This window comes from Bos indicus, chromosome 4 (genome assembly GCF_029378745.1).
Source record: "Bos indicus isolate NIAB-ARS_2022 breed Sahiwal x Tharparkar chromosome 4, NIAB-ARS_B.indTharparkar_mat_pri_1.0, whole genome shotgun sequence".
NCBI classification, from domain to species: Eukaryota; Metazoa; Chordata; class Mammalia; order Artiodactyla; family Bovidae; genus Bos; species Bos indicus.
In genome coordinates this window covers 91921767-91939062 of record NC_091763.1, presented here as the reverse complement: position 1 = coordinate 91939062, position 17296 = coordinate 91921767, and the positions used below count along the sequence as shown (strand labels likewise).

General features: G+C 38.9%; 1 non-coding gene across 1 annotated transcript; it reads left to right on the top strand.

Annotated features, from left to right (window-relative positions):
• Positions 1 to 6459: 6459 nt before the first annotated feature.
• TRNAK-UUU (transfer RNA lysine (anticodon UUU)) lies at positions 6460 to 6531 on the top strand. The gene has a single exon. It is a non-coding gene; the product is annotated as a tRNA-Lys (tRNA).
• The last annotated feature ends 10765 nt before the right edge of the window (positions 6532 to 17296 follow it).

The following is a 17296-nucleotide window of genomic DNA, read 5'->3' as shown; positions in this document are numbered from 1 at the left end:
TAAATGAACACATTTGCCAGTTTTTCTGTTGGGAGTTCATTTTTTATTGATTTGTAAGAACTCTATATATTTAAATCACTAACCATTTGTTTATTCAATATGTTGCCGATATTTTGCCCCTTGTCTTATGTGTACCAATTTAGTTTGTAGTATCTTTGATATACAGAAATGTTACATTTTTTATTTAGGTAAATCTATTTGTCCTTTCAAGATTTCTGCTTTTGGTGATATGTTTGAAAAAGTTTTCTTCCAGCTCAATGTTATATAAATATTTGTCTATTTTTTCTTCATTTTTTTTAGATTTAAATCTTTATTCCAAATGGAATTTATTTTTTGATATAGATGTGATTAAGGCTCTAAATATTTATTTTGTTGTTGCATCATCACTTATTGAAAACTCCCTCTTCTACTGTTTTGAAAATTCTACATTTATCAAAAATTAAATTCTTACATATACTTTGAGTGGGTTCTGGATTTATTATTTATCTGCTTGTTTTTTTGGGGGAGGGGTATCCTTCTATATTCCTGAACTATGTTTTAATTATTGTCATTTTGTAATTTGCTTTATTGTGTGATTAACTTTTTAATGGAGTAAGCATTATTCTTCTTATTCAAAATAGTTTCAGCTATATTTGTGCTTTTATTCTTCCAGATAAACTTTAGTTATAGTTTGCTCGGTTTCCAAAAGAAACTGGCATTTTATTTAGAATTGCTTTAACCTCATAGATTAATTAGGGGAAAATGCCCATTGTTGTAATAGTTATTTTGCCATTCAGGAACTTGTCACATGTCAGGATTATTGAAAGCTTCCTATATATTTTTTCAGCAATTTTGTAGGTGGTGCGTGTTTCCTGTTAATTGTATCATTAGATATTTTATGTCTTAGTTTGGATCATTTTCCTGTTATGTTTTATAACTGGTTGCTCCTTGTTGGGTCAGGCTATTGATTTCTGTAATTGGTAAATTTTCTGTACTCTTTCATTAATTTTTCTAGTTGATTCTCTTCTAAGTAGACAATCACTTGAAGTATACTTAATAGTGATTTTCTCTCTTTATAATATTAATACCTCACATGTTATATGATGGTATTAATGTTAATTTTGTTCTTATTCCTGACTTTTTAGGAATACCAGTAATATTTTACCAGCTTTTAATGTTAGCTGTTTGATTGAAATAAAGGTCTTTATCAGGCTAAAGAAGTGGTTTCCTGGTTCAAGCACTCTAAGCATTTTGTTGGAAGTTGTTGCTGAATTATATTAAATGTATTCTGGGCAACAAGAGATGATCATGTGGCCTATTGTTATAATAAATTACATTAATAGACTTTCTTAATATTGGATTATTTCTGTATGAGATGTATCCTGTTTCATTACAGTGGGTTTGTTTTCTTCTTTCAGTATAATACTGTTGAATTCAGCTCCTTAAATTTTAATTAGAATAATTGCATTTATATTCATGAATATGTTTGGACTAAAGCTTTGCATTTTTCTTTTCTTTTTTTTTTTAGATTTCATTGGCTAGTTCTTTTTTTTTATGATTTTATTTTATTATTATTATTATTTTTTTTTTTAATTAAAAAAATTTCAGGTATACACAGGTTCAGGATGGGGAGCTTTGCATTTTTAAATTGTGTCTTAAATAGCCTCAGAAAAGTCTTGTTCCGTGCTCTAGATTAGTATAGAGTGTAGGAATCTATTCTTTGACGATTTGGAGGAATTTACCTACCACACTGTTTAGGCCCCAAAATTTTTTCAGGGTAAGTGAGTGGAAGATAACTCTCTTAAAAATTTTAAGTTTTCTTCTATGGTTTAGGTTTAGACAGGTTAACTACTATTTCTTATCAAATTTAAAAAATAGCAACTTTAAAGCAAATCATGCATTTTTATAGAATTTAACAGTTTATCAGTCTTCTACATATAATCTTACACTTGAAAATATTTTTCTCTATGTTTATAGTTATAGCTCTTTTCTCATTTCTAATCTTTTTAGTTGCATTTTCTTTCTTTTATTAGACTTGATGGTCTTCTAAAGGAACCAACATTTAATTATTTTTTCTATTTTCTACATCATTAATATAACTTTAATCTTTTAAAATTCCTTCTTTATTCTTAAGTTTATTTTGTTGTTTTCAGAATGTTTCTTTTTAATTAATGACTTAGTTCATTGATTTTTATTTCTTTCTTATTTAATAATAGGACATATAAGGTTATACACCTCTGAACAGAGCTTTGACTGCATCCTAAAGGTTTTGGTAATAGTTCTTAATTGTTGCTATTTTAAAAATAATAGATTATAATTGTTTTTATTTTGTTTTGACTGGTGTTATTTAGGATAGTATTGTGAGGTTTTGTTATTGTTAACCCTGATTTTTTTAAATAAAGAATAAATTTATTAATATTTATGTTGCTAATTCAATAAAGAGGCAATTTTGTTTCAAAAAAGTGAAATTACCCTTGAAGTTGAGTTACCTCAAGTTATACGCAAGCATTATCTAGAGTTCTTTGTTATGAGATCCTACTAATTGCACTGACTAGTGGTGACTATACTAGCTACTGACAACAGGGATTTGGTATGCCATTAGAGTCAATAATTTACTGGGACTGTGATTTATATATAATATCCTATTTATTCATAAAGGCAAAAAAGAGCTTTAATCATGTTTATTGCCTCAAAAATCCTCAGGTAATATGAAACTTAAATGATCATCTAAAAATTAGAAAAACTCACTATCAAAGTTTATGAAATCAGGAAGGATCTGAGAATTGTGAACAAGGAGTTTGAAAATTTTGGCATTGGAACAAGTTTTCTTTTAGATTTGGAAAGATTGGTTTTAAAAATATTTATTTTTATACTTACAAATGTAATTCATATACATTAAATAAAATAAAGATCACTTATAACTCTGTCACTCAGTAAAACACTGCTAACATTTTGTTATATTTTCTTCTAGGATTGTTTCTGTATATCCCTCTTTCATTCTATCTTCCATTGGATAGAATTGGGCTCATATTCTTTTGCATCCTGGTTTTGTTTTTTAGTTATTATTTGTTAGCATTTCCCAGTGCTTTAAGGAAGTGGAAATGGTTAGGAATTAATTTATTTCAGTATTAGTAACATAAGGATTGGACTCTTCTTGCTGTGGTTTCTACTGCCCAAGACTACTTGCTTTCTAAGCCTGGTTCTTAAAGAGTCATCTAATAATCTTCCATTTAATTCTTTTATTTCTGTCATTGGCACTCAAGAACTCTGACTGATATGGTGATTTTCTTTTATTTGATTCATAGCATTTTCAGAATTCTAGTGCCAAGAAATATATTATGCGTTTGTGTACAGGTGTGCACACAAATGCACACACACCTAGGCACACACACACCTATATAAGTTTACTTGCTTATTTTGTATTCACAGACCACATTCTTATATTAAAGCTTCTGAGAAGTTCTGCATTAAAAATTTGCTTTAAGAATCTGCCTTTCAGACATTTCATTACAGAATACTGTACTTTTTTCTAGTAGAACTGGTAATTTCTTAAAATAGAACTTCAGGAAGCACTGATTTTGTTTATTAACTTAGCAGCAGCTTGATGGCCCTTTCTCTTGGTTTCCATTTGTCAGTATTAGTTGAATTAATACTGATTGAGCATATCGAATAAGTTTCTTTTCTGGAGCCTCTTCTTGTGTGCTGAGAAGTTAGTTCCAGCAATACCTAACAATTTGATTTTAAGATTACCATCAGACCCAGGTAAGAGAGACCCTTGCTTTGGGACCCACTCTTTACATGGCCCTGCTCTGGCCCTCTTTCAGTCACTTTTGAAGAGTCTGTGGATCTAAGGGAATATGCCCACTGAACCTTGAGCACTCTTCTTTAGACTGCATTCTGGGTGCCTGGGACCCAGGATTCTCAATCTAAACAGCCTCACCTTCTGGAGCCTCTTCTAGTCCATCCTATCATGCCACTTGAGTTCTCTTAGGCCTAAAGGATGGTGAAAGGGTGGCTATTTGAAGGGTGTGACAGCTTGGTTCTGCAGACAGGAGTCCACATCAGTGTATGTGGGGCCCCTCACAGTGTGGGATGCAGCTGGGGTATGGTATAAGGACCAGTTATGATTAGGCTACCATGTTCCAGTATGGGACACTGAGGAATCCAAGGATTCTTAACTTGAATGTAGCCTTCCAGGAAATTATGAGGGCATATATATGTGGGCATAGAGCAACAGAAGTCTTTTAATAGTTTGTTGGCTTGGTTTGTAACTTTGAAAATATTTGGATGTAGGATACTTCTACTTTTCTCTTGTCCTGGCCCTGTGAATATTAGGAGTGAGATTGGTGCTCAGATGGCTACAAGCAAAAGTTACAATCCTGGGGGCAGTGGCACTTGGAAAGTCTTGAGGCCTCAGAGGAAAGTGGCAGGAGGGTGACACTTGGTGATAGAACCCAGGGAAGTAACTATATATATATATATATATATAGTTAGATGGTAGGTAGATATAGATAGATAGATAGATAAATGCAAGCATTATCTATCTATATATATAGTTAGATGATAGGTAGATAGATAGTTAGGTTGATAGATAAAACCTGGCTTCCCTGGTGGCTCAGATGATAAAGAATCTGCCTCTTGGGCAAGAGACCTGGATTTGATCACTGGGTTGGAAAGATCCCCTGGAGAAGGGAATGGCAGCCCACTCCAGTATTCTTGCCTGGGAAATCCCATGGACAGAAGAGTCTGGTGGGCTTCAGTCCATGGGATGGCAAAGAGTTGGACACAACTGAATGAGTTTCACTTTTCACTAGGACCTCATGGAGCCTGAAAGTTTAGCATGAAGCAACAGAGCCTTCTGTATTTGAATGAAATACAAATTAGATGATGAGTGTCTTAGCAGTGGCCATGGGTCACAGTGAGTTAAAGACTAGAGTCTAAGTCCTAGGCTTTCCAGAGGCCTCCAGAATTTTGTACTCTAACAGCCTTGCAAAAACATGACTGATTTTTTCCCCCTCACACTAGTGAGTGAAAAGTTCAGAATCAGATTGAATTTTACTTAGAAAATTAAAGTAATAGTACCATCTCTTATACCCGAATGTGGTGGTATGAGTCACACTACTGCAGTATGTGCAAAATGGTACAGAAAGAAGCATAGACTGTCTTGGAAGTGTAAAACAGAGGAACCTCCCTTGGTCTGGAAGTTCAGATTAAGTTCTTGGAAGCAGTAACATTTAGCTGAGCAATGGACAGTGAGCAGAGTTTTCAGGGACAGCATTCAAGGGAGAGGGAAAAAGGGCATTGGAAGCAGGAGGGAAGGCTGTATGGGGAGGTTGGAAGTTGGAGAGGACACGATGAATTAGCATTGAATAAAGGTCTGTATGGTGTGGGAGTTGAAAGCAAGAAGGACACTGTAATCAGATAAGACAGGAGAGGAATTCCGAGGCCTGATCACACAGGGCTCTCTAAACCATGTTGTGAACTTCAGGAAAACAGCAGACCATGGTTTCTATCTTCAATGAACTCAAGGTCTAGTGAAGAAAAAAGTCTAGTAAAACAATAATTAAAAACAAAGAGGTAGTGTGAAGGTGTTCATCACTTAGTGGTGTTCAAATCTTCGGGACCCCATGGACTGTAGCCCACCAGGTTCTTCAGTCCATGGGATTCTGCAGGCAAGAATACTGGAGTGGACTGCCATTCCCTTCTCCAAGGGATCTTCCTGATCCAAGGATTGAACCCAAGTCTCCCGCATTGCAGGAGGATTCTTTTACCATCTGAGCCACCAGGGAAGCTTACTTAAAAAGAGGTAAGTGCTACACTAAAGATACACTCACTGTTACCTGGCATCCTCAGAAAAGGAGCATCTTAATTATTGCTGAGTGAATCAGAGAAGGAGTTTTCAAGGCTGTGAGTGAGTGAGTTGCAACTGAAAGTTTGGAAGCTTTCCTGGTAAACAAAGGGAAGGGAAAGGAAGAGAAATCGAACAGCAAGGGCGAAGACATGGGGTTAGGAACCATTCATATGGACGGAATTAGGCTGCATGCCTCATTAAGAGCTTGGATGTTTTCCTCTGTATGATGTCAAGTCTTTAAAGACTTATGAGTTAAGACTGGGCATGATTAGAAAGATCAGTCCAAGGACGATGAGGAGGATGAGTTTGAGGGACATGAAACTGGTACGGGGGACGTGGTAAAAATTTGTTGCCATAATACAGGAGAGAAGTAGAACTCCTGAAAAAGAGAATTTGTGGTGGGGTCGGGGGAAGATCAAGGGATGTTTTGGACGTGGAAGGAACCAACTGGTTTTCCCAGATCTTTGTGCCTTACTCTCACCTTAGCTTCACCACCAGTATGTTAAAAATGGGCCAATCTATGAAAGAAAGGAATCTGATGACTCAATTACAGTAATGTATCAATGACTGATAACAGCTGGGTATCCCTTCTCAGAGGACTTTGAATTTAAAAGAATATGTATGAGAGTTCCCTGGTGGTCTAGTGGTTAGGATCTGGTACTTTTACTGCTATGGCCCAAGTTCAATCCCTGGTTAGGGAACTGAGATCCTGCAAACAGTGTGGGGAAAAAAAAATCTGAAAAAGAATGAATATATATGTGTATAACTGAATCAGTTTGCTGTACATGTGAAACTAGCACAATATTGTTAATCAACTATGGCCCAATAAATTAAAAAAAAAGAATACTCTGGAATGGCAATGGATGTGGAATGATGGACTTCAGATGCTTTGGATCTTGGCAGGGAGGTATTTACTGGGTGGGAAAAGGAAAAAGAATTTCCTTGCTTCTCTTACCACAGTGGTTCTCAACTAGGGACAATTTTGCCCTTTCAGCAGACATTTGGCTGTGTCTGGAGACATTTTTGGCTGTCACAATTTGGGTGGGAGTGCTAGGGATTAGAGATGAGGTAGAAATGTTGCTAAAATACACAGGAGAATTCCCCTCCCCACCCTAAAACAAAAAATTACCCAGCTCAATAGGCAATGTAGCCAGGGTTGAGAAACCTTGCCTTAAACCATGACATGAGTGACTCTATATTAAGACTTGCTCTATCTCTGAGTTACATAATTATTAGATTGAACAATCATGACTCCAGGGATGAAACCATAAAGTGGCTTCTATTCTTGTCAACTCTTCCTTTAAAATGGTTCCATGGGGCTTGTCCTGGCCTTGGCCTTGAATGAAAACTTGGGCCCATCTCATGAATTTTCTGGTCACTGGCATACAATGAAAAATGTCTTTTATTCACTTTAAACCACAGAGTATATTCTAAATTTAGTAATTACAATGTCTCAGTTTAGTCGCTCAGTCATGTCCGACTCTTTGCGACCCCATGAATCGCAGCATGCCAGGCCTCCCTGTCCATCACCATCTCCTGGAGTTCACTCAAACTCACGTCCATCGAGTCAGTGATGCCATCCAGTCATCTCATCCTCTGTCATCCCCTTCTCCTCCTGCCCCCAATCCCTCCCAGCATCAGGGTCTTTTCAAATGAGTCAACTCTTTGCATGAGGTGGCCAAAGTACTGGAGTTTCAGCTTTAGCATCATTCCTTCCAAAGAACACCCAGGACTGATCTCCTTTAGAATGGACTGGTTGGATCTCCTTGCACTCCAAGGGACTCTCAAGCATCTTCTCCAACACCACAGTTCAAAAGCATCAATTCTTTGGCGCTCAGCTTTCTTCACAGTCCAACTCTCACATCCATACATGACTACTGGAAAAACCATAGCCTTGACTAGATGGGCCTTTGTTGGCAAAGTAATGTCTAATTAGAATGTCTAGTCCCTTGTAATAATCAAAATTTCAAGCTTGATTTAAAAGGACGAGGATGTGGCAGGCTTCTGTCCCCTTTCCTGTTAGTGGTCCTACCCCCCACCCCAAAGCTTGTATAGCCTTGGGGTTGGAATATGGGGTAGACAAAGGGAGACGGGACTGGGACAGTTCTTAGTGAACTAATAGTGCTGTAAACTGGTGTGGTGCTCACTGGAGTGCCTGGCAAGTGTTTACAGCTGATTCTAGCTCCTTGGAGATTTCCAGGGTCCCTTTCATTTGGAATTCCCCTCTGTAAGTCATGCACTTTCCTCTGGTCATGGCTTTTTGAAAAATCTGTGATGAAGAACTAGGATTTTGTGTGTATGTGAAAGAGAAAGAGAACAGAAACAGCAATTTTCAATTATTTCCCATCTTCTAGTCTGAGTGAACTCCGGGAGTTGGTGATGGACAGGGAGGCCTGGTGTGCTGCGACTCATGGGGTCGCAAAGAGTCAGACACAACTGAGCGACTGAACTGAACTGAACTGAATAGACGTAATAGTTTTGAAATATATGATAAACATGAATTGGTAGTAAAATGAAAAAAAAACATGCAAAATATAAAGCTGCATTTTAAATAATCACATTCTTCAACACAAAATTACTCTGTCAAACTGCTACAAAATTTTCCTTAAAGCTTACTTTCAATTTCTGTCCTTTTTCAACATTACAGACTGGGTTCCAGCACCAGTCCTCAGACCGAAGAGCACTAATCTAACTTATTTCTTGTTCCTTCCATTGTGCCTGGGAAATGCGACATTTGACTTCTTCCTTCTGAGGCTTCCTCCCCTCATGCTACCTGAATATTCTCTCTCTCTCACTCACTTTGCTCAGTCATCCGGCCAATGGAAGACACGAGGCATCAACTGCTCTGACTTGGTCTTGGAGCACAGATTGCTTAGTGGGGCTGCCTCTGCCTGCTCACCTCCTGGCCACTAGCCCACAGGCACTCCCCAGGTGGGGTCAACAAAATTGAGAGCCCTCCATCCCCAACCCCCTATAAGATATACAGACCTGATCCCCAGAACTCGTGAGTATAATTGCTTTATGTGGCAAAAAGGACCATGTCAAGGGGGATGATTAAATTAAGGATCTTCTCATGGGAAGATTATTTTGCATTCTCCAGGTGGGCCCAGTGTTGTCAGAGGGGTCCTTATAAGTAAAAGAGGAGACAGGAGTGCCTAGTAGGTGGGATGACAGACAGAGGTTGGCGTGATGAACCAAAGAATATGGGAAGCCTTTAGAAGCTGGAACTGACAAGGAAGTTGGTTCTCCTTTAGCGTCTCCAGAAAGAACACAGTCCTATTGAGACCACATCCCTCCAGAATGGTAAGATAATGAATTGGTGCTGTTTTATTTATTTTTGATTTTGTTCTTTAATAGTATGTACTTGGCTGCATCGGGTCTCAGTTGTGGCATGCTGAATCTTCACTGTGTCTTTCCTGGTGGCGCCCGGACTCTCTAGTTGTGGTGTGAAGGCTCAGTAGTTCCGGTGCAGGGGCTCAGTTGCTCCTGGGCGTGTGGGATCTCAGTTCCCTGACCAGGGATCAAACCCACGTCCCCTGCATCGCAAGGCGGATCCTTAATCACTGAACCACCAGGGAAGTCCCAATTTGTGCTGTTTTAAGCCACTAAGTTTGTGACTGTTAACAGCAGTACTAGAAACTAAAGCAAGCAAGTCAGGCCCCAACTCAGTGCAGCCTGAAACTTGAAGAGGCACATAACTGGATGCTCTCTTTCAAGTCCCTCTGCTTTGACTTGTCATAAGTCAGATTTCTGTTTCATTTTTAAAACAGCATGGTGCTTAAGCGCTTGGCATAATTCCCTTTTCAGCGTCTTCATTGCTTGTTTGTGGAGGAAAGAAAAGGACTAAAGCCTCAACTTGAATGGTAGTGTTTAATGACCAGTTTATCTATTTTGAGCTGAATGAAAAACATTCCCCAAATTACAAACCTTAAATTTCATAATGTTACTTCTATGCCATTCTTTAACAGAGTGAATTATTCCTAACTAAAAGGTCTGTGCAATTAGCAATTTAATTTATTTGATTGCTTTGATAATTTTCTCTGACACTTTTCTTTCATCCAAATACTCTAAAGTGCTTTGTAGAAATTAGATTTCATGCAAATAGTATCATTAATCCTCCTTTGTAGGCTTTTGCTCGTAGTGTTAGCAGAAATCTGAAAATGATATATGCAAACCCAAGTTTCTTAGGATAAAACAAGCAGTCTGCCATTGTTTAACTTATCTGGCTTTTCCATATTCTGTGGTATGTGATTGTTTATCATTGTGCATAATAAATCAAACACCTTGGCCTAATGCTAATCTTCTGAAAGTACTTCAGTTATTATATGGTTCTGTTTTTTTTTCATCAGTAAGAGCTCTGTTATTTAATGAAGGTAGACTGACGTTCAGAAAGAAAGGACAGTGAAGGCAAGACAAAGTTTACAGCCCTCAAATGTTCCTATTTATCCTTTATAACGTAGATATTTGCAGACTAATTAAAATGTAAATGGCACATTAAATTCCATGGAATGCCAGAAATTATTTCTCTTGATTAATTGCCCTGGAAATATCTCTTAAGTAACTGGGTGATCATCCTCTTGAATATAACTATTCCCAGTAGTTGCCCACATCAGCACCATATCATACACAAAATATCAAAGAAGACGAATGAAGAATGAAAGATATGTAACTTGAGAAAATCCATGATGAAAGGACTGATTTTATGGCTGAAATGAATGGTTTAGCATAGTCAAACTTAAAAAAAAATGTCATGCTTTCTTTAAAATTTTTTGTTTTAGTCCTCTGGGTTCTCATGTAAGTTGAAGAGATGATAAAAGAACTCAAAGAAGAGAAATGGTTTGCTTTTGAGCTGTCACTGTTCCAGGGCCCCCATTAAAAAAAAAAAAAACAAACTCAGTTCATTTTGATTGAATAAGTTAACATAAATGAATGAAAAGAACTGAAGTACAAATGAAAAGAGAGTGTGGTTTAATGGGATAAGCAAAAGACTGGGAAATGGATTGGATACCTAATAGTTTTTGGCTACTGACACTAATTTTATCTGTTAATGCTGACTTCTTGGTTGTGCATAAAGCAGAATCCATGGTATTATGGTTGAAGATGGAAAGAAGGCTGATGCTAACAACTGGGAAAAACAAAATGAAACCTTGAATCCATCAGCTAGGGTACTGTTTATATTCCTGTTTTCAAGACTAATCTTTTATTTGTTTTAGGTAATATTTTTTCTAAAATTACTTGCTGCTGCTGCTGCTGCTACGTTGCTTCAGTCGTGTCCAACTCTGTGCGACCCCATAGACGGCAGCCCACCAGGCTTCCCCGTCCCTGGGATTCTCCAGGCAAGAACACTGGAGTGGGTTGCCATTTCCTTCTCCAATGCATGAAAATGAAAACTGAAAGTGAAGTCTCTCAGTCGCATCCGACTCTAGCGACTCCATGGACTTCGGCCTACCAGGCTCCTTCGTCCATGAGATTTTCCAGGCAAGAGTACTGGAGTGGGGTGCCATTGCCTTTTCCGAAATTACTTGCTAACATATCTAAATATCTACTAGTAGATTTGTATTTCACATCTTTTTATTGCAGAAATGCACATCATTAATACTTTTCTAGGCTGCCACCAGAAACCACATTTTTAAATTGTTCCTTGAATTTAAAATAATTTTCTTTCTTATTAGAAGAATAAATATAACTCTATTAGGGCCCACTGTAATTTCCAGCAGTTTAATTAATATCAACGTAAATTAGTCTTTAAGCTTCAACTTACATTAAATTTATCCCCATTTTAGTTGTATAACAGGAAAGAGAAAATTTTAAAGATAATTTTCACTTATGTGTAAAAATGACCCTTGAAATGACAGCTGAGTCTGCTCTTTTCAGAGGGTATGTAGACTCAGAGGAGATGATCCCTGATACTTCCTGAAATCAGCACCGTTTCTTCCACAGTTCGTTCCTTTTTATGTGTGTGTTCTGTTTTTATGTTACATGTTACACCCTGGCATTGGTGGCTGTAGTGATGTAGTGTCCTTGACTTTGCAGCACACACAGGATCACTGCTTTTCATGCACTCCCCTCATCAATCTTGTGATGTGCTTTGTTGGCACTACATGTTGAGTTTAATTTAAACAAAAAAATGGTTAAAATTATCTTCAAAAACCTTGTCCTCTATAGCATTGCAAAGCCATCAGGTCTATAACAACCAATGAAGGTGGAAGGATAGGCTTATGATGGTTGTCAAGAGATACAACATGAAATTTAGAAGGAAGAGGAAGGGAAAAGTATGATTTCCATGCTTGGAGCCCTTGGGAGTCCAGGATAAACACAAGTATGCTTCACCCAAATGCAGGATGACATAGGTGTTTTCATCAGAGGCTTACTCTGCCAGACTGCTTACATCTGAATCAGAGAGGATATAGCAGCCTGTGCAGTATCTGCTGACAAACTTCTGTGCTCATGAAGGCTGGCTTCCAAGTCACACTAGAGCAGAGTTCATTGGCATGGACCAGCTCTGTGAAGGCCCAGTGAAGCACAGGTGAGTGGAGAGGAATGGAAAGTGGAGAGGAGAGGAGAGCACTCATGGTCAGCCTGTGCCCTTCACATATGGACCTTGCCAGACTCCTTTGGGAACAAAGCTTTTGGGGCTCCAAGGAAGCTGAGGACTGGCGGAGGGGATATTCTATCTCTCACAGGTACCAAATGATTCCTTGCTTACAATTCAGAAAGCAATAAATTCCATGTGGAGGTACATGATAAACATCGTATGGGTTGGATGCTTATAAGAAATAATTATTTCAATAGTTAAAGAAAAATGAAACTCCCAGGCTTGATGGAAGAGGTATATTGGAAAGCTCATGCTGCTACACAGAGAATCCAGCCTATAACAAAGAAACTTAGAGTTTGAAAGAAAAGGTAGGATTGTCCTAAAATCTGTCTCATCTAGAAGAGAGATAAGGTTGCTCAGCTTCCTTGGGACTCAGGAACAGAACTAAATGCAACAGTACACACTCAATTCTCCATAAAATTTTTTTGTGTTAAGATGAAACATTTTCTGATCAAGAAAAAAAAATGTTACTCTATGATTTAGCATGGTAAAGTCATTATGTACAGAGAAAGGCACAGACTCAGAGCAATAGGACATATGTTTGATATCAGTCAACCAGGTAGTCATTGTTGGAGGAATAACTGCAATTCTGTATTTTCTTGCAAAGCAAAATCTAGTGTACCTAAGAGAGGAAGTCCCTTAGGAGAGGACTAAGCAGATGAAGCTATGGTATCTTTCTTCCTCAGATACGTGCAGAAGGACTATGTACTACAGGCCAAGCAAAACTCCTGAAGGCAGAAGAATCCCAGCATTTCAGATGAGTGATAGAATTTGAAAGCAATGAGTGAAGCTGGTGAGGTCAGTCATGCCTGGTGTGGTCCTATCGTTAAGGCATCAAACATAAGTTTATTAGAAACTTCTTCCTGTCTTTGAACTGAAACGCCTTAACGTCCAGCAACATGTGATTTTTGTCAAGTGAGAATAATTAAACTACTAGTTTAGTCAAAGTGGTAATGCTAATAAAATGCAGGTGTTCTTTGATCCATCTCAAAATTATATTGTCAAAGCAAGTGTGCTATAAAATATCAAGATCCAGTGACCACAGCTTACTTGGCACCTGCCTCTAAGTATAAAAATAATTCTTTTAGTAAGTGTAAGATAACAATTCCAAATGATAAGAAAGCAGCATTATTTGTTTCTTGTTGTTACTGAGTTGCTAAGTCACGTCCAACTGTTTGTGACCCCACAGAGTAGCCCGCCAGGCTCCTCTGTCCATGAGGTTTCCCAGAAAAGAATACTGGAGTAGGTTACCATTTCCTTCTTGGTAATACATATAAGAGTGGCACCTTAGGTTCTGAGAAATGCGCTCATTTTTCTGGAATCGGAGTCTCACACAGTATCAGGCACCCAGTGAGAGGTGTTGACTGACTGGAAGAATGAATGGTGCAGTGGCCTCCAGAACTGGATACGCTTTTCACGGGCACTCAGGTGGGTTCCCTGGGACTCTGTGGATTCCTATGAAGCTTTGAATTTGCTCCAGTTATTTCACATGCTAACCTAAGAGGACTTGTGCATCTCATGGGAGGAGACATAGTTAAGCAGAAGAAGGAGAGGCAGTAACTCCTATTGTGAAATCTTTTTCCATCCCACAGCCAGCCTTGGGACGTGGCACAGCAGAGAGGTTAAAACCATGGGCACAAGAAAAAAAAAGAAAAGTGAAAAAAAAAAATGGGCATCAGAGTCAGACAGTATGGGCGTGCCAATGATGGTACGTGGCCTTGATGGAGTGACTGTCTTTTTCTCAGTTGTTTCATCTATAAAATGATAATAATAAAGGAATTTCTATACTATGGGGTCATGAGCTTAGCACAGCATCTGGCACCTAATAGATGTCCAGTGAATAGTGCTATTGTGATGTTAAAGACAGAAAGAAATGACTGTTGCCCTTCCTTATAGGAGAGGAAAGTGGATGGAAAACCATGTAAATTAAGTTTGATCACCAGAAAGGCTAAAACCATAAAACCTGTAACACCAAAGGTCAGTGAGCATATCAAGCAACAAGAAATTTCTTAAGTTCATTGTTGTTGGGAGTGTGAAGTGGTTCAGTTACTTTGGAAAAAAAAATCTAGCAGTTTCTTATAAAATTAAACATACATCTACCCAATGACCCAGAAATTTCATTCCTAGTTATTTACCTAAGGGAAATAAATATATCTATCCAAAGACATGTATCTTGCTCAAGTATCTTCATAACAGCTTTACGCATAATAGCTGAATGCTGGAAACATCTAAGGTGTTCTCTAAGAGAAGAGTGGTTAAACTGCGGTCTATAACAAACAATAGAGTACTACTCAGCAATATAAAGGGAAGTGGCTACTTAAATCAACCATGGCTCAGATGGTAAAGAATCTGCCTGCAAAGCAGGAGACCCAGGTTCAATCTCTGGGTCTGGAAGATCCCTTGGAGAAGGAAATGGCAATCCATTCCATTATTCTTGCCTGGGAAGTCCTATGGACAGAGGAGCCTGGTGGACTGTAGTTCATTAGGTCGCAAAGAGTTGGACACAACTGCGGCAACTAACATGCAAGATACATAAAGGAATGAATGTCTGGTACTCACAAAAACATGCACAAATCTCAAAGACACTAATGAGTAGAAGAAGTCTTACATGAAAGAACACACAAAGTATGATTCCATCTTTAAAAAGTTTTTAGAACAGGTAAAAACTGATCGATGGTGGAAAAAAAAAAAAATTAGAACGGTGGTTGCCTCTAGTGCAGGGGATGGGTTTTGACTGGAGAAGAGCCTGAGACAACTTTCTGGGATGATGGTAGTGTCCTGCGCCTTGATAAGCGTTTGGGTTAGACAGGTGTGTGCATTTGTCAACATACAATAAATGAATTAAAATGTGTGCATTTCACTGAATGTTAACTTTATGTCCAAAAGAGAAAAGAATTATAAGATTTGAACTCTAGGTGACAATATGCATGCTGATGTGTTAAGGAGTGAAGTGTGCTGATGTCTGCAACTTACTTTGAAATGCATCAGAAATAAGATAGATTGATGGCTGGGATGGAAAGATGAAGAGATGGATATCTGTGTCATGATAAAAGTGTAGTAAAATATTAATTGTCAAATTTAGGTGAGAGTATACTGGTGTACATTTCACCTTTTCTGTATGTTTGGAAAGTCTTGTAATAAAATGACAGGAAAATACTGCGTGTTTACAGTACATCCTTTTCCTGGAGCTGGCAGAGCAAGGCATCCGGCCCCCAGTGAGGCCTGCTACTCTTCTGTTTTCCTTCTTCCCATAAAGTTCTATTTCGCTTCCAGTTTTCTGCTTTTGAGGTTTGAGTTTTAGTATTTCCTGTGCCCTGGAGGGCATGTGAATGCTCTGGATGGTTTAGCTTCTCAGGAACTGAGGGCAGCTCTTTGGATCACTCACATTCCTATCCTCAGCCGATCTCATCTGTGTCTCCTTGACTCTCCTGACTTCTCCCAGAGCTGCCCTGCATGGATGCTTCTGTCTTCCCTGCCCACAGACATTGCCTAAGAGGGCAGGTGGAGGGGAGAAGCTGGTATGCCCTGCTTGCTTAGTCTATTTAGTGCTGCTTCTCAGTGAATGTGTGGGAGTACTTGATGCTTTTATCCATGGTGGCATCTCTATTTTTACTCTAGGAATTGGAATATGAGATTAATCTCACAAGGGTTATGGGCTGGGCTGTTATACTGACTTTGTATAGTATAAAGAACATTGATCTGGAAAGGAGGTGACCTGACTTCTGGCCCTGCTTTTTCTCCCTCTAACACTGGCCATCGGAGAAGGCATTGGCAACGCCACTCCAGTACTCTTGCCTGGAAAATCCCATGGACGGAGGAGCCTGGTAGGCTGCAGTCCATGGGATCGCGAAGAGTCGGACACGACTGAGCGACTTCACTTTCAGTTTTCACTTTCATGCATTGGAGAAAGAAATGGCAACCCACTCCAGTGTTCTTGCCTGGAGAATCCCAGGGATGGCAGAGCCTGGTGGGCTGCCATCTATGGGGTCACACAGAGTTGGACACGACTGAAGCGACTTAGCAGCAGCAGCAACGCTGGCCATACAACTCCGAATTAATGACTCAGCCCCCTTAATCTATAATATAGAATGAGGGGTTGGATTAGACACTGTGTAGGGATTGCTTCAGTTCTAAAATTCCCAGTCCAAGCATTTCAATCAATGACTGGGCTCAAATCCTGCCTTACCACTTACTCATTATGTGATCTTAGGCAAGTTACTTGGGGCTTCCCAGGTGGCTCAGTAAAAAAGAATCCACCTGCCCATGCACGAGATGCCAGAGATGTGATTCAGAGAAGAATTCCTGGGTGGAGAAGATCCCCTGGAGAAGGAAATGGCAACCCCCTCCAGTATTCCTGCCTGGAAAATTCCCTGGACAGAGGAGCCTGGCAGGCTACAGCCCATGGGGTCACAAAGAGTTGGACACAACTGAGAGACTGAGCACACACAACACAGGCAAGTTACTTACATCTGGGGGCAACTTTAGTTTTTTTATCTGTAAAATGGGAGTAGTAATAACAACAGTTACTTATCCCTTAGGAACTTCCTTAAGGATTAAATTAAATTAAGTATGTACAGACCCTGCACAGGTGTCGGCTCATAGCAAGCAGTCCAATGTTAGCTACTACTGTTAGTAACTACTCAACTACAGTTACTACTTCCCCTCCTGCCCCTCCTCCTTTTCCACCACCAGCATGGGCTGGAAGCTACCACAAATATATTTAGCTATACAAGTCCTCCAAAGCCTTCACGTTTCTTTTTCTCTCTTAGAATTTTATTGTTATTTCTCTTCAACTTAAAGTTAGCTTAAATATTTTCTCTCTGATTTAGATTTTCTAGATATATTTGCAGTAACTTCAGGGGTGTGCCCTT